At 41.9% G+C, this 24,877-nt stretch overlaps 1 pseudogene; it reads left to right on the top strand.

Moving 5' to 3' along the window:
• Nucleotides 1-3,976: 3,976 nt before the first annotated feature.
• Nucleotides 3,977-4,438, top strand: LOC129687370 (40S ribosomal protein S14-like; annotated as a pseudogene).
• The last annotated feature ends 20,439 nt before the right edge of the window (nt 4,439-24,877 follow it).

The following is a 24,877-nucleotide window of genomic DNA, read 5'->3' as shown; positions in this document are numbered from 1 at the left end:
TGTGTGTGTGTGTGTGTGTGTGTGTGTGTGTGTGTGTGTGTGTGTGTTCTGTTCACCTCAGGTCATCCTAACATAGCTGTTGTTTCAAAAATCTCAATGAAATTCTTTAGGCCAGCAGCAATTACTATTCATATGATGGGAATTTTCCAGGATGGGAGGATTTTCCGTTGTCATAAATTAACTTCATATCCCATCTTATTTTAAACTTTTGAAAAGATTTCCAGAACATTAAATTTCTTGACCAATAGTAGGGACAATAGGCATCAACTGTCACATAATTAAAGTTGGTGAATGATGCTCAGAAAGTCTAAGTGACTTTTCTAAAGTCATATAGCCTAGGGTTACATTGCTGTCAAGTCTAGCTTTTTTTTTTTTTTTTTTTAACTGAAATGCAGCTATAGCCTTGGGTTCCTGGGAGCTGGAGAGGAGGAAGAGAAGAAAGGGTTTTCTCATTCCTGCCTTACTCTGAACTGCCTCCAGCTCATGTCCTCCCACCTAGTTACTCAGCTACTCATTCTCTTTATAACTCTGCTATTTTGGGTATTCTCTCTGTCTCTGTGTGTCTCTCTTCCTCTCTGGCTGTCTCTCTATCTCTGTCTTCTACCTACTTCCTTCCCCTGCTCTTGCCTCTCTCACTATGTTTTCCCTATTCTCTATCCCCTGCTATTCTCCCCTCTCTCACAGATAACCCTGGCCAAGTCTAGGCTGATGCCCATGTTCAGTACAGTCTATTTCTTTCTTTCTTTCCTTTTCTTTCCTTTCTTCTTTCTTTCTTTCCTCCCTTCTTTCTTTTCTTTCTTTATTTCTGTAAGACTAATAAAATTGTACAAGACTGGAGAGATGGCTCATCAATTAATATCACTTACTGTTATTGCAGAGGATCGAGGTTCAGTTTCCAGCACCCACCTGGTGATTCCAGAAGAGTGGATCTTTCTTCTGGCTTCCAGAGCACCAGGCACCCATGTGGTTCACTTATATGCATGCAGGCATGCACTCATGCACACAACATAAAAACAAATTTAAGATGAGTTAAAACTATAAAATAGTTAAATGGTGGTATTTTATATCATTTTTATTTGTGTTTTATGTTCTGTATTTTTTTTAAATGGTGGTATTTTATACCATGTTTTTGTGTTTGAGAAGGATCTTTACATATATGTACACACACATATATGTATTTGTGTATGACAAAAGAAAAATTTAAAAAATGGATGCCCAAACAACCATTTTGTGTTTATTTATAGTCCTAAAATGTAATTTTCATGTGTGTAAATGATACAGATTTGTTTAAACAAGTGACTTCTCCCCACCTGCCTTGGTTATTTTTCTGTCACCAAAATAGCAAAATACCTGTTGCTGGATGATTGATAAAGAAAGTTGCCTTTCATAAACCTTTCAAAAAGAAAGGTTTCTTTTGGTTCTGAAGGCTGGGAAGTACAAAGGTAAAACAGTAGCATTGTGCCTTTTTCATGGGAAAATCACAAGCAGCTTTGACTTATGACAGAAAACAAAAGTGCAGGCCTGTACTGGAAGGAGTTCATCTCCTTGCTACCTAATCTATTCCCACAAGAATAGAATCAGTCCAATTTGGGGTACTTCATTCCAAGACACACATGCCTCCTGAGGGCTCCCTCTCCCAGCACAGATACCCTTGGAACAGAACTTCAGCCTGAGTTTTGGTGGGAACTACATTCAAATCAGGTACTACCTAACAAGAATGACCTGTGGGGAATCATCATCAGACTCCATCTTCATAGTGTCCTCATGTTGAACGCATCCATGAGTCTCTGAGTTAATATCATCCTTCCCTTATACTGTGGCCACTTAGACCTAAGAAAGCAGTGACCTTCCATCCATGTACCCTTTCCATGCATGTACCTTCTGACGTATCCTACTCTGTCTCGCAGGGAATTTAAGCTGAGCAATGCTAGAGAGGACCGGGCCCTCTCAGTGTTAGCACTGCTCTGTATTAGAGAGGCAAGGCAAGGAAGTGCACAAGGAAAAGGGAATCTAAGGTCTGAAAGCACAATGGGAGCACATTGCTAGTAAGCCTGGAGCAAGTTGTCAGCAGAACATGAAGGAGACTTCTAGGCTGATCCTCCCTTGTGAACACGGACTGCCACAGAACCTCAGAGTTATAAGCAAGATCAGAAAGCAGGACCTGATTAGCTCTGTGTAGCAGGAGTTTAGGAGTGATCTTCCTTCCATTTGATGCTTTGTCTAAGTCACAATTTCCAGAGCACATGAGGATATCGTAACACACAAGAACTTGAGCTTTCCACACAGTGGATATAAGAAAGCCAATGTCATCAGAGGTCAGCTCTGGACATGGGAACGTAGCCTACTGTTTTCACTCTCTGCTTCCCAGTGCCTAGGACAGTGGCTGGCACAGCACAGGCTTTGCCTCAGGTTCGTTTAAAGGGCTGATGAGGAACACTGAGTCACTGACTCTTCCCTTTAGAATTAAGCCCTCCCATTGCTGCAAGCTGAGAGAACAGGAAGTATGTGCACTATAGATGCATTTAGACTTTGACATAGTATTCGGGGTAAAGCTGTGGCTGGTTGTGACTCTGTTTCATTATGAAAGGGGGTGGGGGACTGCATGGCAACATGAGCTGAAGCTTCAGTCCACTGGGGACTCTAGCATAATGCAAAGCTAGAGTGCCTTCAAAAGGTCCAATATGCATGGCCCTTAAGGTGAGTGTGAATATCCCTCTTGTCTCAGAGACCCATCTCTGAAGGATGCAACTTCCTAGTTGAGAGGGCTTCACGTGGCCAGGATTCAAAAGTCTACAAAGTCAGGTGCTGCATCTCTGTCAACCTGTGGGGCTGCCTGGAGGCCTCATTCTGGGGCCTCTCCACATACTTTATTGATTCCCTGTGCAACAACAGGAAAGCACTAAGCAAAACCTGCTGAAGTTCAGTGTCAATGAATCCATAAAATTCTGTCAACTGTGTGGAGGGAAAGTAGAATGCAAAGCTGTGTGCATAAAGAAGGGTGACTTGGGAAAGCCCCTTCTCCTGCCTTGATCATTTGGTTGAGGTAAAGTGGTAAAGTGAGCTGATTAGACCTTTCATAGCAGCTTGGAGCTTTTGTCTTCTTTTTAAAAATCTTGCCAGTGACTGTCTGTCTCACCGCTCAATGGCTGTCTGTGCTGACTGCAGCTCTTTGGGTGGCTAACACCACTGTTTCATTTTATTTCTCAATGCTGAATACACATTTATTTTCCAGCCACATACTGGTCTTGTCCCTGGTGCTGCCACTATCTGGTTCCAAAATATATGGAATTATGGGTCCCTCAATCTTACCTTTCTGTGTGGAGAGGATGAGAGACATGCAAGTCAGTTTGCCTCACTGAATGCGTCCAGCACTCTCCTTGCTTATGCATGAAGCAAGCTCCAAGAACAGTGAGTGGGATTGCAGAGCAGCCTTTGCCCACAGTGGATGCTGACCTAACAGTTGAACTAAGGCTTGGACTAAGTCCCTCAGAGAACAAGACTCTTCACTGAGTGTGTCCTCTAAAGTGTTGGCAGCCATGATATCCTTCCTCCCAGGGTTTTATCTGTGGATAATTCATACAACTTGTGTTCTGAATTCTTCTCCAATGGCTTGTGCCTTAGAAAACCTGCACTAGAGGAGGCAAGCCAGGCTTAGGAGTTCCACTGGGAAGGATGCTTTTACAGCTCAGTGCATTACCTGAAAAACCTCGAGTTTTGGCAGCAATGGAACTCCAGCTTTGTTGATTTCTCTGTGCTGTAGGCCACCAGTGAGTCTCGGTGAGTATGCTGCTTGTGGGGTTCCAGTGGCAGCTGCTCCAAGGAAAGGAAGAAGCCTGGCAGCAGCAGATCACACTGAGAGAGCAGGAAGAACTTAGAAATGAAGATAGAATAAGGGTTTGGGTAGAGCTTTTTCCCCCTTCATTTTTTTTAAGACTACTCTCTGGCTCTTTCTGGTGGAGGAATCTGACTACGATGTTCAGAAATGGCACCTTGAAAGGGGAAGGAAAAGAAGGAAGAAAAAGTCATCATCCTTAGACCCCAAGTGGCTGAAGGAGAGAATGTATTTGGTGTCTGCCACATCTTTGCATCTTTCAATGATACCTTTGTCCATGTTACTGATCTTTCTGGCAAGGAAACCATCTGCAGAGTGACCGGTGGAATGAAGGTAAAGGCTGACCGAGATGAGTCCTCTCCATATGCAGCCATGTTGGGTGCCCAGGACATAGACCAGAGATACAAGGAGCTGGGCATCATTGCCTTGCACATCAAACTCCGGGCCACAGGAAGAAAAAGATCCAAGACCCCTGGACCTGGAACCCAGTCAGTCCTCAGAGCTCTTGCTCACTCAGGGATGAAGGTTGGGCAGATTGAGGATGTCACCCCCATTCCCTCTGACAGCACTTGAAGGAAGGGAGGTCATTGTGGTTGCCATCTGTGAACAGGACTTCTCAAGTTATTTTCTGTTAATAAATCGTTTTGTGTAAGCTAAAACAAACAAATAAAAACAAACAAACAAACAAAACACAGACTACTCTCTGACCTCTTATGACAAGCAGAGAATGTCCTTACCTCCTTCCTCAGAGTACCTTTGTTGACTCTATCCCATACTTGGTCTAGGGAAGAACTTTAAATCTCTATCAATTAAAATAATGGCTCTAGGGCTAGAATACTGACAGGGAAGGGTAGTATGTTAGAGGGGAACACTAACCAAAGTTTGATTTTGGCCTAGGCCATTGTGTGATTTTCTGAATGCTATCAATTCACTATTCTGTAAATGAAAATATTAGTCCCTACTGTACAGAATTTAAGATAAAATACATGAAGTGCCACCACCAACTGCAGACATAGAAAATTCTCATTAAACAACAAATCTTTTTATTGCTGCACTAAATGAAAAATGTTCACTCAGTAAAACACTGACAACCATAAAGACTTTTTATGAAGTCATATGGTATTTGCTGGCTATACATTGACTGACCCCACATATTAAAAAAAGAGAATAAAAGTACCCATGAAAAGATGAGTGTTGGTTTACTTTCAGTCCACATCAGTAACAAAATAATAGCACTTTAAAACAACAGATTTTTTTTTTCTATTTTTAGAAGTAGCTACTGTTAGAATGTTCTAGATTTAGGGGCATGCTTAAGATTGGGAAATCTCTTCTTATACTCCTATAACTTGTTGCTATCTTAGTCTCTCTTCTGTTGCTATAACAAAATATTTGTGGCTGGATAACTTGAGAGCAAATACTCACTTGTTTATAGCTCTGAAGGCTGGGAAGCCCAGGCGTATGGCTCTGGGGAAGATGAACATGGTGAGACACAGAAACTAGCCAGCTTGGATTTGCTTCTCTTTTCATGAAGCCACCAATGTATCACAGAAGGCCTCATCTGTCATCTTATATAACTCAAATCACATCCCAGCAGTTCTACCTCCCAAACAAAGTAAGACATGAATTTAAGGGCATGTTTAATCCATGGAAGTTGCAAACTGTCTTCACAAGGTGAGGATGAAGACATTACAGTGCTGTAAGTTATTGCTGACACTGAGGATCACTGAAGTTACAAAATCAAACTCTTCATGTTGAGCCAAGTGCTACAAGAATTCAATGAAGAAAGATGTACCATGAAGGCCAAAGAGCGCTTTGAGCCTAATGAAGATTGTATAGGCCAAAAAAAAGCAAAGAGCCCCTACTGCCCTAAACAGAACTTATCTGACAGTCATCAGAGAACATCTACCTGGGTGTCTGACCATTGAGCATGACATGATATTACAGTCTACAAAATGTGTTGGACCACATTTAAAGCTATTCTGACATGTGACAGCCTGGTGTTGAATACACCTGGTTTAGGCTAACACTAGGGGAGCAAACACTCCAAGAAGCCTGTGACTTGAGACATAAGGCTTTCAAGATGAGCTCTGGGGGCAGAAACATGGGCGTCCATGAAGAAAGTACAGGGGAGGGAGGCATAGCAAGAACCTGCTGCAGTGTGTTCCTCATATAGTCCATCCCTGCAGACCCTGTCTTCAGAGAGCTCGTCAGGATCTCAGCCCCACTGGACCCAGCATAGATCAGGTTCTCTCCATTGATACCAAAGAGAGTGAAGTCACTGGTAAAGAAACAACACCGGGTATTGTTGGGAAATTGGCTTCAGCACTGAGCAATCTGGTGTGAGTCTGTGTGTGGGTGCCTAGACAAGAATTGAGCCCCTGCCCCCATGTCTGCTGGAGGAACAATGCCCCAGCATCATGGGGATCTGGGTTCAGCAGCAGCTGAGGAGCCTTGCTCTGTGCTGCAGGCTAGGATTACTCCAACTGCACTCCAGGTGCGAGACTGGCGAGTCATCTTTCCATCCGCCGTCCCGCGATATTGTGAAATGAAGCCGGTTCTGCTCAAACACTTAAGGCCCGTGTTGTTCCTACTCACACTCGGCGATAGGGTTTCACTCACCTTTATTAGGTTTTGCAGTATTCCAGTCCTGCATGAAAGAGCTATTGTTTTGCTGTGTTAGGAAAATAAAGTCTTTGAGGAGTGGAGGACTTTGATAAGAAACTCTGCCTGTGGATAGAGAGGGCGTTGGGATTTTTGATGTCTGTTTAACTGCAGCCAGGGCTGCTCCAGCTTGCCTGGAAGTCTGGGCCACCACACAGGCAGTTACCATCTCTGCAGCAAGGTGCAGATTTCTGCTCTGTTTGCTAAATAGGGTGTTACTTTGCCCTGTGCCAGTTTAAAGCATGTGCTTTCTCTCCATAGGCAATGGCCCTCGTTTGTGCAGCCAGGATTTCAGCTTGGATTTTTCAGGCAGCAGAAACAGCAATTATTTTTTTTATTGGTATGTGAAAAAGGAATTGCCACTGCTTTGGGGGGGGGTTCTTATGAACGTATAGGGTCTGAGAATGTTTAAAAATGAGAGTTCACTGTAGTCTGGAATCACTGGCTGAGCTGGATTTTTCTGACAGTGAGCGAAACTCAATTAAGGAGAGAGAATAATAGGCTCTGAGTGTGAGTGTATGTGTATGTGTATGTACGTACAATGCGTATTTTGGTGTGTGTGAGTATGTGTACATTCTTATGTAAACACAGAGACGTGCATGCACTGGGAACAGGGCACAACCTTAGATATCGTTCTTCACCACCTTATTTTAGGCAGGGGCTGCTGTTCCTGGCTGCATAACCAGGATGGTTGGCTTGAGCCTCACAGGATCTTTCCTTCTCTCTAGCATGACTCCTGGGATGACAGACACTGGTTCTACACATCCAACCTTTGTGTGGGTTCTGGAGACTTGAACTTAGGTCCTCATGCTTTCATTGCAATGGCTTTTACCCACTGAAGTGTTTCTGAGTCCCTAGAAGAAAAGATCAAAGGCACGGGGAGAAAAGTGCCTGGGTGTCTCTTCAAATGTGCTTCATGCACATTTGGCTTAATGTGATGACATTGGAAACCCTGTGTTCGAAATTCTTCATGGCAAAGCCTTTCCATGAAACCCTGCATTTGAAAGCCTTTGTGTGAAAATCCATGTGTGAAAGCCTGTGCTCTACTCCTGAGACCCTTGTATGCTGAAATCCAGCTCCTGGGTGATGGTTTTAGATAGGACTCTGGGAGATGACTGGGTCCTTGGGGTGAAATGCTGCACAGTGATTAGACATGTTGTAAAGGAGGCCAAGATTATTTGAACCCCTTCCACTGAGCAAAGCCCCCATGAGAAGATGCCATCTCTCAGGAAATGAACCCTCACCGGTCACCACATTTACTACCAGTTTGATATTGAATGTCCAGCTTCCACAACTGTAACAAACACATGGTTTAAAACTACCCTCTCTGTGGCATACCTGCCAGAATGGACCAGACATGTACAGCCCTCGTTCATATCTCCAGCACCCTTCTCTTAAAGGTTGTGGGCCGTGTTAGGGATGTCCGAGTCTCTGTACAGAGCCATTGTGAGATATGAACCTAGGCTGATGGGTTCATCTCATTCACAGGCTCTCTCTCCGGAGCTCCTGCATCACATGCATATCACACATATCATTCTGTGTTGCAAGAACAAGATGTAAACTTGGGGACTAGGAATGAAGGGGCTATGAAACCAGAGACAGGAGTTTGGTCCCTAGAAATGCCTATGAACATTGAATGTTTGTTAGCAATAGATACAAACTGTACTCAAGGAAACTCTTAACTTATGACTCAGTGAGACAAACCTCATCAGTTGAGATTTCAGATACATGAAGCATTCATCTGGGATATAGTGAGCATTCCTTGGGGCATCTTTCTCGACCTTGGGTACAGTGATTTGGATACACAGCTTGTGGATAGTCATTATGCTCTATTCCTCTGCCACATAGGGTTTTCTCTACAAATAGCCCATGCCAACAAGTTTTCAAGTCAATGGAGAGAAATAAAGCTGGATACGCCCTGAGCATGCAAAGGGGATGTGTTTTCAAGGATCTTTGTTCACACTTTAGACAGTGTGAACATCAATGTCTCCCGTTCTTTCCTCCAGGGGAGAATCCTGCAGCCCCCAGGATCATTATCTCCACATCAACCTCTCATTGCTGCCTCCTTAAAGCCAGCTCAGGGCTGCATAGCTAGGTTCAGAGTGGTTCTCAGTATTTTCAGACCAGTATCACCATAGCAATCTTGTCAACATTCTGTGACCCTGCACTCCAAGCTGCATTCTGTACTGACAGGTGACCTCTTCCTGGGCATGCCATATGCTCTCATGAACGCCCCTGCTCTTTGTATTGTTCCCCCCCACCCCACCCCATCCAGCTGCCCTACAGCAGCCTGAACTGCCAGGGCCTGTCCTTGTTGCCAGCTTGTGTACATCCCTAGTGCTGAACCCTCATGGCACTAGTCCTTGCTGTTATTGACCAAGTGCTGTACTCGCAGTCTTTACCTGTCTGATTCATCTGCCTTTGGAATCAGTCTTCAGGCAGTCTCTCTCCTGGGTTCTCAGGATAAGGGCCACCCCTTAAGACACTACAAGATCACAACCCTATTTCTTTCCACACCCACTCTAGGTCATCTCCTAAAACTCTTTGGTCACAGGACTGGACTAAAGCAATAATCCCTTCAGCTTAGCAAACACCCCATTTGGTTTAGACTCTCGGATTCTGTATTAAGTCAGTAAATATACAACCTGGTTGTTAGCATTCAGCTTAGCTTTGTAACTCCCTGGAATCACTTTTGTGCTCCTCTATTGCACGCATGCTTTTGAAAATAATACGATATCCATTTAATGGAGATGGAGCAGAAGAGTTGCTGCAGTCTGAATGCATGAGTGGCTTCCACTTTAAAATAAATATCCATTAAACAACAGTAGCCTGTACATGAATCTTATCAAAGTGATTGTAGGCAGCCGCAGTTAATGAGTTGATCATTATTACTCTTAAAAAAAAATTATAACTACCCGGAGAACATGACTGTTTTTTAATGCAACTACTGCAGTCTGGCCACAGACACAGAAACAGGCTTCCCTTGTGAGGCTTTCTTTAAAGCGCTCATTTTTAAAATTAGTAACTGGAGGTTTTTCAGTGGCCATGTTCATGCTCCTTCTTGTATCTCGAGGCTCAGCTTCACTTCCAAACTGATGTTAGCAATTCTTGTATACCCCACTTCAAACTAAATGTCATGGTGCCTGTGAAGGTGTATTCCAAGTTGTGAAAGCTTCTTGAGTGAGTCCTGGTAAGATTGTCCTGTCCAGTGGGAGGGAATCATGGAAACAGTACTGCCACCTTCTTAGCTGGACACTCGGGCTGATGATCTACATGACATTCTGACATGTCCTATCCATCCCAGAGGATCCAGGAGTTGAGGCAAGCGGAGAAGGCATGCTTTTGTTAGGTCTTGGTACACAACTGTTTGACTTTTCCCCTATAAGACAAGCAAATAAGCTTGCTCCATTCTAAGGAGGACAAGATACCTGACAGAGTAGTTCAGGATCTGCATATAATCTGTGAAATGGCCAGCTGTAAGCCACTACATATTGTGTCACAATGATTTTATTACAGTAAAACTTACAGTGGTTAAATCTTGCTAAAGAGAATGCAAACCCTTCATGTAGCTTGCCAGTCTATTAGGAATGAGCTGTTGCCTACAACCCTTGAGCTCTAAAATGTACTGGATCCATTTCCAGTACAAAAATTCTGTTCGTCTTCCTGAGTTAATTTTTAGTTTCATTTTTTTGAAATTGTTATCCAGAAAGTTCATTTCCTAGATAGTCACAGGACTAATTCTTTCTTACTGTGTTGATCTCAAGTTCATGATTACATCCTTATACCAACCAACCATGATGAGAGCTACTCTCAAACCTATCGTTGCAGCTTCTAGAGATGGCTCAGGGATTATAAGGACTGGCTGCTCTTCCAGAGGACTTGGGTTTGATTCCTACCACCAACCTGGCAGCTCACAACTGTCTATAATTCCATTTCCAGGGGATCCAAAGCCTCATGAAAACACAGGCAAAACACAGATGTATGTAAAATACAAATAAATGTCATTTAAAAAATACCCCATTGCCTTTATTGTCATAGCACGCAGTCTGAGCCAAATTATTTCTTTGTTCCTTTATGTTTTTACCGCCATCTTTTTCCAAGCTCCCTGAGAGCAGGCACATGCGGATCTCACTCAGTCCTGGCGCCTTAGCAAGTGGGATGATGTTAGTGTATAGGAAGAATTCAGTGAATAACAGACAAATGAATGAGAATGTGGCATAACATTGGGTCAGAGTTCTCTCTGTTTGTATTCAGAGAATCAGATAAGAGTCAAAGCCTGTGCTTGGAGCTAGGAACCAGGTTAAAATTCATGGTCCCTCCCAAAAACAAAACACAAAACAAAACAGAACAAAACTTGTAGCTGAATCCAGGACAATGTGGGGATTATCATGGAAATATACAGCTTGCTCTGCTAAGGCATAAGGAAATGGTTGAAGCTTTTTACTCACAGGAGATGGAGAAGAGAAGTATGTCAGGGGCACAGCCAGGGAGTAGCCTGCTCTGCTCTCCCTGCAGAGCAGCTTGGGTCTAAGAGTGTAGAAGGTACCACCAAGTGTGTGACTGGTAGGTGAATTCTGATTTACAAAACACTTTTTTCAGGCTGCACCCTCCTTTTAATATTGTATTGATCTTTATATATTTATTGCACATACTACAGAATGTATATACATTTTTGTATGTAAAACATATATGTAATGTATTAAAATGTATGCTTATTTGAAATATAGTTAACCTAAATTATCCATAGTATTTGAAGGTGGGATTCTTCTCTGACACATTTTATACTTGATCGGGGGAGGTCTAGAAGAAGCTAGAGGAAGGTATTCAGGGTCCATAAGATCAAAATACATTCTATACATGTATGAAATGCTCAAAGAACAAATAAAAATATTTTAGTCCCATTTACATTTGGCTTTTCTAGCCATCTACTGCAAATGAAATATAAGTACAAAATCATTTTTTGAGAACCTTAAGACTACAAGTTGGACTCCTGAGGATCAGCAACCTTTTTTTTTATTGCTCCTCTCATATTACAGGCTCCCACATGGCCAGAGACTGGCCTAAGAACCAAAAGAAAACCCCAAACATTTATCAGCATTTTCTGATGAGAAAGCTTACAAAGTTCAGGGAGGAACACAAGGTGAACTGCAAGGCACTTGCACTCTGTACAGTCACTGCGAGATGCTCACATCTGCCCTGGAAGCAGAGTTAGACCATAACCTGCAGCTATAAACCTGGGAGCCTAAAGCTACCCCCATCTGTGAAGCATGCAGGCACAAAGAAACCTTATTCTTTGATTGATTCTTTAGCAGGTCACCTTCCTCCTGACCATTGGTAACCAGAGCTGCCTCAATTATACCCCATCAAGAAGAACAGATAACAGGAAAGCCAGGTTCAGGGAGACAGCTGTAATTTTAGAAGCACTTCCTGTTATGAGTCTGACTTTTGATCTCCGGATGGTGCAGGTCAGTGAGTTGAAGCCAAGGCATGCATGCATCACTCTGGCTGCTGAGAGCATAGTGCTTGGTCAGACTCCTATAGGGTTCTGTTTGCTGCTCAGGGAGATACCTGGGAAACCTGGATCTTCCTGATACAGAAACCTGAGAATGGTACTTGCTATCCAGTACAGTTTGAGCAGAATTTGTTGGCAATTCAGGTAAACTTCAAACTGGGATTTATAATACAGTAGGACTAAGGTTCTGGAACAAGGTTCTGGGAGTCAGAACAGACTTGCTGATAGGTACTAATAATCTGAGCGAACATTTCACTGGAACTCTTCACTTAAAAGATGAAATGGAGACATTCCTAGATTGTTCACTAATGGGTGGCAGGATTGAGACTTGACTCTAATATGCACACTGATTTCAGTCTGTACCTGCGTTGCCTGGCTCTTTAATTCCATCAAATGTGATTAGATCAGAAGAGAGTTGGGTGGTATGCTTGAGGGGTTCCTGAAACAACTTCCATGACAGAATGGAAGTAGAGTCAAGAAGCCCAGGTTTTGGAGCTTATATGTGAGTAACAGTCAGCAATTTCAGAGGCTGTTACTATATAAACTGACAGGACCTCTCCATGGTATAGCTAAGGGGAAGCTTTGTTTTTTATTTTGTTTTGTTTTGCTTGTTTGTTTTGTAGATATGAGAGAAGAACATCCAGAGGCAGAGAGAGAAGGTAGTAGATTGAACATGGTCATCAGACCGGACCTGGCCATGAGAGAAGCAGGAGCAGAGTAGAGCGAGGGTATATAGAGAGGCTGGTCACAGGAGTGCAGAGTAAGGGGGAGGAGGGGGACACAGAGAGTGAACACAGCTGAAACAGCAGGATTGTAAGGAGAATGAGTAGCTAGGGTTTAAATGTTTCCTCAAATTTCAGATTAAAAGTTAGCTTTAAATAGATTCCCTGGCGCTCTATTTTCATTCTTCTCTAAACAAAAGCATCTTAGAGGACAAAAGCAGTCTATTTCAGCTCATCTTTGAGAAGTCAGGGCAGGAACTCAAGCAAGAACTTGAAGCAGAAACCGTGGAAGGATGCTGCTTGCTGGCTCATCCACTGGCATGCTTAGCTAGCCTTTTTACATAGCTCAGGCCCTTCTGTCCAGGGCATAGTGCAACCACAGTGAGCTGGTCCTCCGGCATCCATTCACAGTCACGACAACCTGCCCACAGACAAGCCCACAGACCAACATTTTCTGAGCCTTCAATTCAGACACCCTCAAAGTTAAACCATGGCACACAAGATCACCACAAAGCCCCTTGTAGAAGCTGTGATGGAGCCACAGCACTGAAAGTGTAGCCACAGCACAGGGGAAGGGGATTGTGGGTGAAGTGTCTAGAGTCAGTGTGGAACAATCTCTGGTTCCCAGTAAAGTTGTGCTTTCTTCACTGGAGTCACAGATATCAGATTTTTTCACTCTTCTATCAAGGCCTCTTTTTTCCTGACGAAATTCCTAACCTTTCAGAATATTTTAAAATTGATTTTGTATCCTATGTTCTTGTAAATATATTTTTCTTTAGATTGTATTCTATTTAATGTGTGTTTCTGTGTGGGTATATATATATATATATATATATATATATATATATATATATATATACATATATATATGTATATATATATACATATGTGTGTATGTAGATGTATGAATTTTCATACACTCATATTTATATATGTGTATATATACATATATATGGGGAGTGTAAGTGCAGGATGCATATGTGCCATAAATAAAATATAGAGGTCAGCAGACAGCACCAGGTTTCCCACGGTGGAAAACCTGGGTCATCAGGCTTGTGTGGCTAGCACATGTATGTACCTGCTTAGCCATCCCATCTGCCCTGTAATGTGGATTCCTTAAGAGAAACTTCTAGTGAGGGAACTGAGTAGCAGAAGTTCTCTATAGAGCAGAAATGCAAAGTGTTTTGATCACTGAAGAGCAGATTTGTGGGATCCTTCTTTGTCAAAGGCATCCATGGCTTCCACTCTGCTTTCCGCACAGGTGCTCCTGAGGCTGGGACTGAAGGCAGTTCCTCCAGTGTTTGGGCTCAGCCTCATCTTTGATGTTCACTGCTGAATTCCTCCTCTGTGTCTTCTCTATTCTTGCAGGGGCTACAGAGGCAAGAGCAGCAAATGAATCAAACAAGTTTGGCTTATTTTTCCTTCCTATTTTTTAACTCTCCTAATTCCTCTCTTCCTTCTCTTCATCTTCTATTCCTTCCTTCTCTTCTTCTATCTTACTTTTCCTCTCCTTTCACACTCCCCTTGTTCTACCTTCAGTTGCCATCCTTTTGGCAACAATCTGTCTACAAATCCCCCATCACCAACACAAGATGGGGCTTGAATAGAGAATATTATTTATGCCAAACCACACACCCAGCTCCATCTCGTGTTCACTCACTACACATCAAATGCAGCCCTGGTGGTGAAGGACCCAGAAGGAAAACACAGACATTGTGGTGCCAGAAAGGCAGACTGCATAGTCATAGACTCAGAGAGGTCAGCGTCAATAACAAACCTGCTTTACAAAGCTGACAGACATGCAGAAGGTACCACAGACTCTGGGAGGAGAGACCTACTGCAGAGATTGGCTGCACAAGTGACTGACAAGAACATAGAACCTGGTGCCCCTGGCTTATTTGGGTAAGAAAAACCTCTTTGAGCAAAAAGGAGTCAGATGTGGCTAAAACAGAGGTACAAGTGGCTACAGCAAAACAAGAAGCCAGATGACCTTGCTAAAGGACATGAGAAAGTTTGTAAGCTGACTGGAATGGAAGGCATGTGAAGACAACTGAGCTTCATCTGATATTCAAGAAAGAAGAAGGAGAGAAGAATTTTAAGCTTTTAAACCAGTTCAGGTAACAACTATGCCATAAAAGGTAATGCGTAAGTACTTTAATATCTGTGCTCTTCTTTACATTGCTATGAAATATGTGCTCTGTGCTTTACTTGTCTTAAGAGAATGCAGCTATAAGGACAGTTTGTAGACATGCTAATAAGAATGAATCTGATCATGGTGTTCATACATATTCAACATAAACACAACCACTATGTACCAAGTAACTAGGGACTCAGAAACGTGTAATGCTGGACAGTTATGCAAGGCCTCATTTTCCTTGAGTCTTCCCTGAGTTGCTGGCCAACCCTGAGGATGGTTCACTTTAATTCTTTGTATTTACTTTTGCTGTGTGTCTATATGCATGTGAGGTATACGTGCACATGTGTGTGGGAAATGGCACCTATATATATGCACATCGCTCATTCGCTGGGTTGCCCTGGTCTGTAGCTCCTCAACTTATTCCTTTATTAAAGGGCCCTCACACTGAACCTGGAGCTAGGCTGGCCTATGGACATTCTTTACAAATTTCGTTTTTCATGGTTTTTCTCTCTAGCATCTTAACTCATTTTGTGGGACACTGTGGTTTGTTTTTGTTTCTAATTAAGTGAATTTTCTGGTCCAGGGCTTTTGGCAGTGCCAGAAAGTGTAATTAAGTTCACGCTGGTCACAAGAAGAGTCTTTTGGCAAAGCATATTTTATTCCTTCCTGTAAAAAACATTTTCAGGATGTTGGCCAAACTGATTGGATTTAATTGGGTCTAAGGCTTGGAGCTTTAAACTCTCTCCTGGACTTGTGGGCCGCCAACCCTCAGGCTTCCGGAGGCCTCTGCTCTGTAGTTCAAAGAGCAGCTTTTAGATCCTCTGTAAAGCTCACATTTGAGTGTGCCTGAGGGCAGCTCTCTGAGACTAATCCCATGGCCTCCTTCCAAATGAGACGCAAATGGACAGTCTCGCCTCAAATCAGAACCTGAGGGAGCCTAGGGCAGGGCCTTTGACACAGAATAGCACAAGTCCAGTCACTTTAAAAGGAGCCAAATAATAATGGGTATTGTCTGGTGTTGGCTGGGAACAGTCATGACAGAGAAGACTGCAGTGGAAAGTGCTTTCTATGAAAGCATGAGAACCCAAGTCTGATCACGCAGAAACCATATACCAGCACTGGGCATGGGGCACACAGTTGCAATCCCGGCAATGAGACAGGTGGATTTCAGTGGCTTGCTGGCCAGATAGCCTAGACTACTGTGTGAGGCTCTCGAGTCCCCATGAGGGATCCCATCTGAAAGAATAAGATATGGCTCCTGAGAAACAAAATACAAAGTAATTGTGCCTGTGTACCTATGTACGGCACACACACACACACACACACACACACACACACACACACACCATACATACACCCATGCACATACACTGAGAAGAGAACACTGAAGAAGAAAATGGCAAAGCCTTATTTTTCTCTCCAAGATTTCTAGTAAGAACTTGGTGGTGTCCAGCTCTGCTCTCTTTGCTCTGTAACTCATGTCTTGCCCCTTGGAGAATACCAACCCTTATATTCTCCCTCTCAGAGAAGCTGGGACTTCTCCCATAGAGCAGTGGGAGCTACCCCAAAAGAACTGACTGGAGCTGATTGGCCATGTGTTTGGCCCTTGGTAAGATTTCTAGGGGGAACAAATACAGATGCATTCTCACAGGAATTAGAGAGAGAATGAGATGCTCACAAAGTCACCCTATGCACCAACTAAGAAAAACTGTGCCAACTAGATAGCCCTGATAAAGGCAATATCAGGAAAATAAAAGGAAGGTGGAAAGATTGGGGTGGTATGGAAAGAAGAAAATATCTATTGGAAGGCAGAGACACGAATGTTGAACACAGAAGACCTTAGATATGGTGACCCTGAACTAGTTACTTACTATAATTAAAATAATGCAAGATTAGCTTATGTAATCTTGAGGAAGTTTTTCTTCCTAATGTGGGTAATGTGTGTATATATAACAAATCACACTTAACACCTGAGACATATCAGAAAGGTTTTGAAAGGCTAAGACTGCAGGCTGTTGTTTCACAAAATGATACAAACAAATACTGTCAATGATTATTAAATGTGAGACCTTCCTCTCTGTTTAATAGCTTTCACAGTGCTTGACTACTTTTATTCAGGAAATTGGGGGAGAAAAGTAGCTACTTCTTAGTTTCAGACCCTGTGAGTTACAATAGCAATTGGTTTGGCAAGATATGCCCACTGGTGTCGCATGGCATGAATGTAATTGGGTAACCAACAAGTCCCTGGTTGGATTTAAGGACCCTGTCACAGGACACAACATCTGGTACCATTACCTGGGCAAGAACTCATGGCTGAACATGTCATAGGCCCTAGGGAAACATTTACTGCTATTATGGACATAGATGTCAAAATATAGTCTAGATACTTATTATTATACAGCTAGATTAGTGCAGTAATCAGCCCTCATCAAAGAATCATTCTTTTGCAATGGATGGCAAGTAATAAAACTCACAACTGGTGAAAGTGGATAGTATAAGTGATATTACAGTATTCCACTCTAAAATGAACATTTTATCATACCTCTTTTTCCTTAGGCTCAGAGAAAGTAACAAAGAGAGGATTAAAGAATTTAAAAGTCTGGGGTTTGGGAAAACTGAAGTAAAACAGTGTCCTCTGGACATGACATGGCCACTGTACTCATGAATTCTCAGCAACCATGGTTGCCTGTACAGACCTGCATGAGATCAAAACAGTCAACATTCCAGCATGGAGGAAAGAAGGACTCAAAAGCCACCCCACCCCCTGCTCTAGCTGAGAAGCCATCGGCAGTTGATGGCTTCTGGGGCCAAAAGAATCTATTCTCTCTGAGAATGTGGCTTATAGTAGTTTGTCTATGCTCAGCAGATGGCCCTACATCCATGTGCATATGGATGGCAGGATTAGATTCAGTGAGGTATATTAAAAAAAATGGGGGTATGATGTTGGGAGGGGTTCTAATGTTGGAAGGGGGTTGTGATGTTGGAAGACAGACTATTTGGAGGGAGGAAGTGGGAAATTAATATAATCAAGATACATTGAGCACATGTATAAAATTCTAAAAGAATTTTAAAAATTAAACAAATATTGTTCCTAAAGGCTTCGTTTTTCCATTGCCCTTGCTCCCAGAGGACTCACTCTTGGTGAAGACACAGAGGTATGTCTTTAAGTCACTCTTCCAGGCTTCCTTATTACTCTGCAATGAGGAATTTTCATGTAGATGCTACTATTAAGCTGATTTTATGTATTCACAGATATATATGAATGCCTTTCAGATATTCTAGTATGTTTGTTTGAAAATTGATGCCCTACCAGGTGTAGTGGCACACACTTTTAATCCCAGGATGCAGAGGCAGATGGAGCTCTGTGAGTTCGAGGCCAACCTGGTCTACAAAATATGTCCAGGACATCCAGGGCTACACAGAGAAACCCTGTCTTGAAAAAAAAATTATGCTCTAGCATGGTTTCCTTTCTTTTGTACTTACATTGGGTAAGCATACACAGGTCACATAGAAGAAAACATTAGCAAATATATTGACTTGAGCTCTGATGTATTTGTTGAGGTAAGGAAGATTGTAATATACATGTTACCATGGTAACTAATCTTCTTTGTCAACTTGACAGGATTTAGAATAACCGAATATTCTTGGATAGTCTTTATAGGAGTTTCTAGTCTGGGCTAATTGGGATGAGAAGACCCACTCTATTTGTGGATGACATCATCCCATGGTCTGGGACCCCAGACTGAATAAAAAGGAGAAAGTGGCTGAGCCCAACATTCATCTTTCTCTGTTTTCTGACTATGGGCAAAGTGTGATCAGTCTCCTCACTCTCCTGTCTTCTTTTCCACAGTAGACTGTACCTTCAAACTGTGAGGCAAACAACATGTTTAAGTTGCTTTCAAATGGTATTTTGTCACACCATAAGAAGAGTAACCAGTACAGTTACTGTGTTGTTTGCTAGAGGATAGAGAAAATAGCTGTCAGGTCATGCTGATTCCTGCCAATCTCTCAGCCCTCCTCATTTTGGCACCCAGGGATGTATGCAGTTTCTGCCTTCACTCACCCACATCTACATATGCTTTTTCACTGTCCACATCAGCCTCTTACTCAGGTGCACACACTGGTACATGCTCTCTTTCACACACACACACACACACACACACACACACACACACACACACACATTTCTTTTCCAGGTAAATTCATTCTGCGACTCTCCCATTCTTGATGTTAATGCTTCATAGAATTCTCTTCCTATCCTTTTTAATACTTCCAGAAAACTCCTCTTCCAGTAAATCCTCCCAGCCATCTGATCTTGTCTGTGCTACAACAGGGCACCATAGCACTAAGAATTCAGTGAGTTACATCATACACAGTCCAAATAGAATTCCTTAAAGGCAAGAATGGATTCCTTCCTTAAGGATCCCTAGTCGTGTGCCCTTGCCAGGATTCCATCAATACTGAAACATTGGATATCTCAAGAGATCTGGGATCCAGGTTGGTAAAGAAATAGTAAGATTCACTCAACCTAAGAAGACATGGTCACTGGGGCCCTGGGATCTAATAAAAGATTTGTCTTGATTGCATTTCTATTGCTGTAATAAAATATCTAACTAAACCAACGTAAAGGAGAAAGGCTTTATTTTGCCTCACAATTCTGGGATAGAGTCCATTATTGCCAAGTCTTGACTAGCCAAGTCCAAATGAAGTAGCAAATGCATATTTGTGTTCATTTAGCTTTCTCTACTCTTACATAGCTCAAGACCAGGATGGTGCTTCCCATAATATCCAATTCTTTCCATCTCCACTAACTTAATCAAGGTAATCCCATGGGCCCAATTGTTCTAGACAACCTTTCATTGAGACGCTCTACCCAAATGATTCTGGAATGTGTCAAGTTGGCAATGAAAACCAACCATCATAGAGCTCAGTGATGGTCCTCTGAGATTGGATACTGATACCAATAGATCTTGGATATGGACCCAGAGGTACATAAGAATTATAAAGTGCTTTGAAATTGTGCCCTTCACTGTGTTTTGTAGGATGAAGTAACCTAAAATTCTTGGAGTCAGAATAGTTCACTGTGCCTCCCCTATTTTTTTTTCTTTTGGACAGTAATGTACAAAGCAGCCATAAAGTCAGTCTAAATCTCAGGTCACAAATGTAGAGCTATGTTAAGTAAGGAAAAATTAGAACAGAACATAAATTAACAAGCTGTAAGATAGTAAAGGCTCTGGAATAGTAGAAGCTCTTTAGAATTGTGCTTTCACCTTTCTATTTAAAAATCAATTTGAAAATCAATAAAAATTAATATTAATGCCTCTCAAGTGTGGATCAGGAGAGACTGCTCCCTTGTAGTTTCTGAACATCTTGCTGAGCAGGAAGCTCCAACAAGGAAGTAAAGACATAAGCCCCGGGAGCATCAGCGCCGTGTTAAAAATCTCTTAGTTCACACAAAGTTAATTCCATTGATTAAGGCTGCATCCTGAGAACATCTGCTCTAAGAGAGATTCAGGCTGGGCCCTGTGGATGGAAACATGAGTAAGGTTCTATGTTAGTTACTGTACTTACTGTTTCATCAAAGTGCCTAAACAAAGGACCTTGAGGGAGGAACGATTGTTTCAGTGCACAGTCTGAGGGAAACACGTGTGATGATGGGGGAGTGACTGCGCCAGGAGCATAAGACACCAGCACATCACATCCATAGTCAGCCAGGATACAGGAAAGTCAGTGCTGGTGCTCAGCTCACTGTCTCTTTATTCAGCCTGGACATGTCAGTCCATGAGAAGGTGCCACAAACATTTAGGCTGTATCATCTCACCTCCATATTCCAGTACACATAAACCCTGATAGACATGCTCAGTGACATGTCTCACAGATGTTCCTAGATCCTGTCAATGTGACAACCAATATTAACCATCACAGCCTCCTTATGTTGGATTTGCTTGTACTTGATTAAAAACTGTTACCTTGGAGCAGTAGGAGTGGCTCATTCATTGAGAGTCCTGGGCTTCCAGAAGACCCAAGTGGTTCTCATGTTTGGCAGTTCACAACGGATTGTAAGCCCAGTTCCAAGACATCTGACACCCTCTTCTAACCTCTGTGGGCATCTGCACACAGGGAAGACACTTAGACAGACACAAAAAATAAGTGAATAAACCTTAAAGGTGAAACTTATTTACATTTTTGGAAAAGTAAATTAGAGTCTAGGTGGTTTTGTTGCTCCTTTTTAGGTGGAAAAAAAAAAACACCATCCTTCTCTATCCTCCTTTCCCTTGTCCTACTGTTCCCATTTACTCTTTCAATCTCCATTATATTTTCATGGGTTATATATCTGTATGATTTTGTGCATGTGTGTAAAATCTAGGATTCACAAATGAGAGAAACGGTAAAGTCTTTTCATGTTTGACTTATTTTCCTTAATATGATAAACTCTGGGTACATAGATTTTCCTGAAAATGACATAATTTGGTTCTTATTCTTAGTAATGTATGTATGTATATATGTTTGTTTATATATATATATACATATATATATACATATATATGAATGACAGTACATATATGAATATGTCCAGGGTAACAGACATCTTTCCATAACTTGACTATTATGACTGTTTGGGTAATAAATAAATGTGCAAATATCTCTGTGCTGTGTTTGTTTAGAGCCTTTCTGGTACACACCAAGGAGTTAGATATTCATGCAATAGCTATAAGATTTAGTGCTTTGCCTCCATACTGATTTGCATAATCATTAGACTGGTGTAAATCTGTTTTCCATGCATCCTTACCATCATTTGTCATCTTTTACATCTTTTTAAAAATATTTTTAATTGTGTGTATGTGCCCATGTGTATGTGGGCATGTGAGTTCAATGCCCACAGAAGCCAGAAGAAGACATCAAATTCCCTGGAGCTGAAGGTGCAGGCAGTTGAGATTTATCCAACATGGGTGCTGAGTAACTGAACAAGAAGGGGTCTCTGCAAGAAGCTTCATGTGTTCTTACTTGCTGCTTAATATCTCAGCTTATTTAAACAAAAATCCCCTTCCTAATACAAGTCAACACATTTTTAGCTTTGTAAGCAAGTGATTGAAACCGTCCTTCCCCAAATTATCCAAGATCTACAGTTTCTTTTACATCAGAAATACTGTCAACAGGGTTTGACTTTAACGTCATAAGTCATAAATCCAGCTGAATTTTGCCCCAGATTTTAAAAGAAGAACCCCATTCCTGACAACCGTATGATCTCGGTAAGAACTTGAATGTTGACAAGCTATAATCATGTTTATTTATGGCCATATTACTCCTTTCACTGTTGCAACAACAAAACACCACAAACCAAGTAAATTACAGAGGAAAGGGAAGATTCTGTCCAGTTTTATCACCGATAGTGACCAACCCAGAGCAAGGCACCCAGTGGCAGGCCCAGAGGCTTGTGTCCATGAGCAAGCATTCCCCTGGACTTCCTTTATGTACTCCTTTTAGGAGGACAAGAATCCTAGGGCCTTTGGTGGATGAGTGGGTGATCTTGTTTATTCCCAACCTCCTCCGAAAGGGCCCTCCTCTGTACACCACATTCAGGTTAGGATTCTAACCACTTACTCTCACGGTATGATCAAGTCCCACTACATTCTCTGAAGGCTCAACATGTCCCAGTCAGAGAGCTAGCTCAGATCCTCTGAAGACTCTGTTCAGTAAGTAAGCACTACTGAAAACTCTTCTAAATAAACTCATTCACGTTGATACATACGTACGTCACACCACAAGGAAGTAGTCGCTCTATATCTTGCTGAATCACATGATTTGTATCTAATGGATATTATAATTTAATATGTAAAAGAAAACATCAGGTAAGTTACTATAACATTAGTTTAAGACAGTGTTTCACTCCACACACCAAAAAAAAAAAAATTAACTATGTAATATGTCTGTGTCAATTCCTGGGTTTGTGCACATGAGTGCAATGCCCTCCTGGATGTAGGGTCACAGGGTGTAGTTAGCTGCTTGGTGTGAGTGCTAGAGATTGAACTGGAGTTCTCTGCAAAACAGCATTGCTTTCTAGCCTGTGAGACACTTCTCTAGACTTAATTCAATTATATTTTTCGTGTGCTGCATGTGTGCTGGAGGGGGCATGCATGTACACATGCGTGTGAGAACACGAATACGTGCACAGCAAGGCCAGAAGAGGGCACTGGGTTCTCTAGAACTGGAGTTACAGGTGGTGTGAAACTTCTATCCTCGCTTCTGGACACTGAATTTGGATTTTCTGCAAAACCAGTACAGGCTCTTAACCTCCGAGTCCTCTCTCCAGTCCGATTTTTAAAATACATTTGTTTTTTTCAAATAGCCACATTATTTAGTAAACTTTCTCAGCTGGTAGCTTTTGGGATCTCCTTTTGAAGTTTTACAGAGAAGGCACATTTTCTAACATTTTGATCATCCACTTTTTAGTTTCTTTTGTGGTATGGTTCACTTGCTTCTCCTAGACTGCCCAAAGTTTGCCAATATTGAAAACTGTTTGTAGGGGAGAAAAGAGTTTGATTCACTTTACAGTTATAGTTCACCTTGAAGGGAAGTCATGGCAGGAGCTCAAGATAGAAACCTGGAAGGAGGAACTGAAGTAGACCACGGAGGAATTCTGTTTGCTGACTTGTTCCCCTTGACTTTCTCAAACTACATTCTTATATAACCCAAGACCACTTGCCAGTGGGACACCACCACCCAGAGTGAGCTGGACCCTTCCACATCAATCATCACTCAAGAAAATCTACCACAGGCTTGCCCATATGTCAATCTCATGAGGCTTTCTTCTCAATTGAGGTTCCCTCATCTCAGATGACCTTAGCTGTGTTAAGTTGATTTAAAGAGAGAGAGAGAGAGAGAGAGAGAGAGAGAGAGAGAGAGAGGGAGAAAATGAGGAGAAAAGAGAGAGGGGGAAGAGACAGAGATACAGAAAGAGACACACCGAATGAACATTGCTAGACTAAGTATGTCACTGGAAACAAGCTTTGGGTTTTTATAATTGTCCTCATTTCCTGTTCTTTCTTTGATTCCTGTGTGTGGATGAAAATGTAATCAGCTTAGTTCCTGTTCTTTCCACCATGTTTTTCCTGCCTGTTGCTATCACTTCCCTGCCAGGATGCATCCTATCTTTCTGGATCTATAATCAAAAATAAAAACCTTCTTCTCTAAATTGCTTTTTATTAGGGTATTCTATCACAGTGATAGAAAGGTTACTAATAGATATATCAATTAGGCATTCCTCTGCTGCCAAGACCAGGCTCACCATTCCCAGTATTCACACCTAGATTGTGCTTATATGTCACTGTGTATAAGGAGGTGGGTAAGGGAGCAGAATTGGTTGGATTCACATACAGACACAATCTCTAGTAGACAGCTTGCTCATCAGTGGTCAGGTATATTCTTTGCTGATGTTACCATAATCATGTACTTTAAATGTGATGTGCATTTATATTCTATAATTTCAACAATAAGACTTTTTGAACTATAAGTTCTACATGGGACAAATTAAACCCAATCTTCAAAAAATGGGCATGTAATTAGGTAGTAGAATGATAACTGCCAAATCCAGGGAAATAAAGAAAATCCTAGAAATAAAGAAATATACATGTTTACCTTGCTTAAAAGAGTTACCCTAAACTGGTTTTTTGTCAAAGAAAAACAAAACAAATTAGTAGGTCTTTTTTTTAAATTTTTGTTTTATGTGCATTGATAATTTGCCTGAATATATGTCTGTGTGAGGGTGTCAGTTCCTGGAGTTACAGACAGTTGTGAACTGCCATGTGGGAGCTGAGAATTGAACCTGGATCCTCTGGAAGAGCAGTTAGTACTCTTAACTGAGTACTATCTTAACTAGTACTATCTAGTACTATCAGATATACTAACTGAGATATCTCTCCAGCCCACCCACCCCCCAAAAAACAAATTAAACTGTATATGTTGGTGTATTAGGATATTTTCATTTAAAATAATTGTATTTTCCACAGAGTTCA

Source organism: Psammomys obesus, unplaced genomic scaffold (assembly GCF_907164565.1).
Source record: "Psammomys obesus unplaced genomic scaffold, mPsaObe1.curated_primary_1811, whole genome shotgun sequence".
NCBI lineage: Eukaryota > Metazoa > Chordata > Mammalia > Rodentia > Muridae > Psammomys > Psammomys obesus.
The sequence above is the reverse complement of the archived record's forward strand: the minus strand, read 5'-3'. Positions and strand labels throughout refer to the sequence as shown.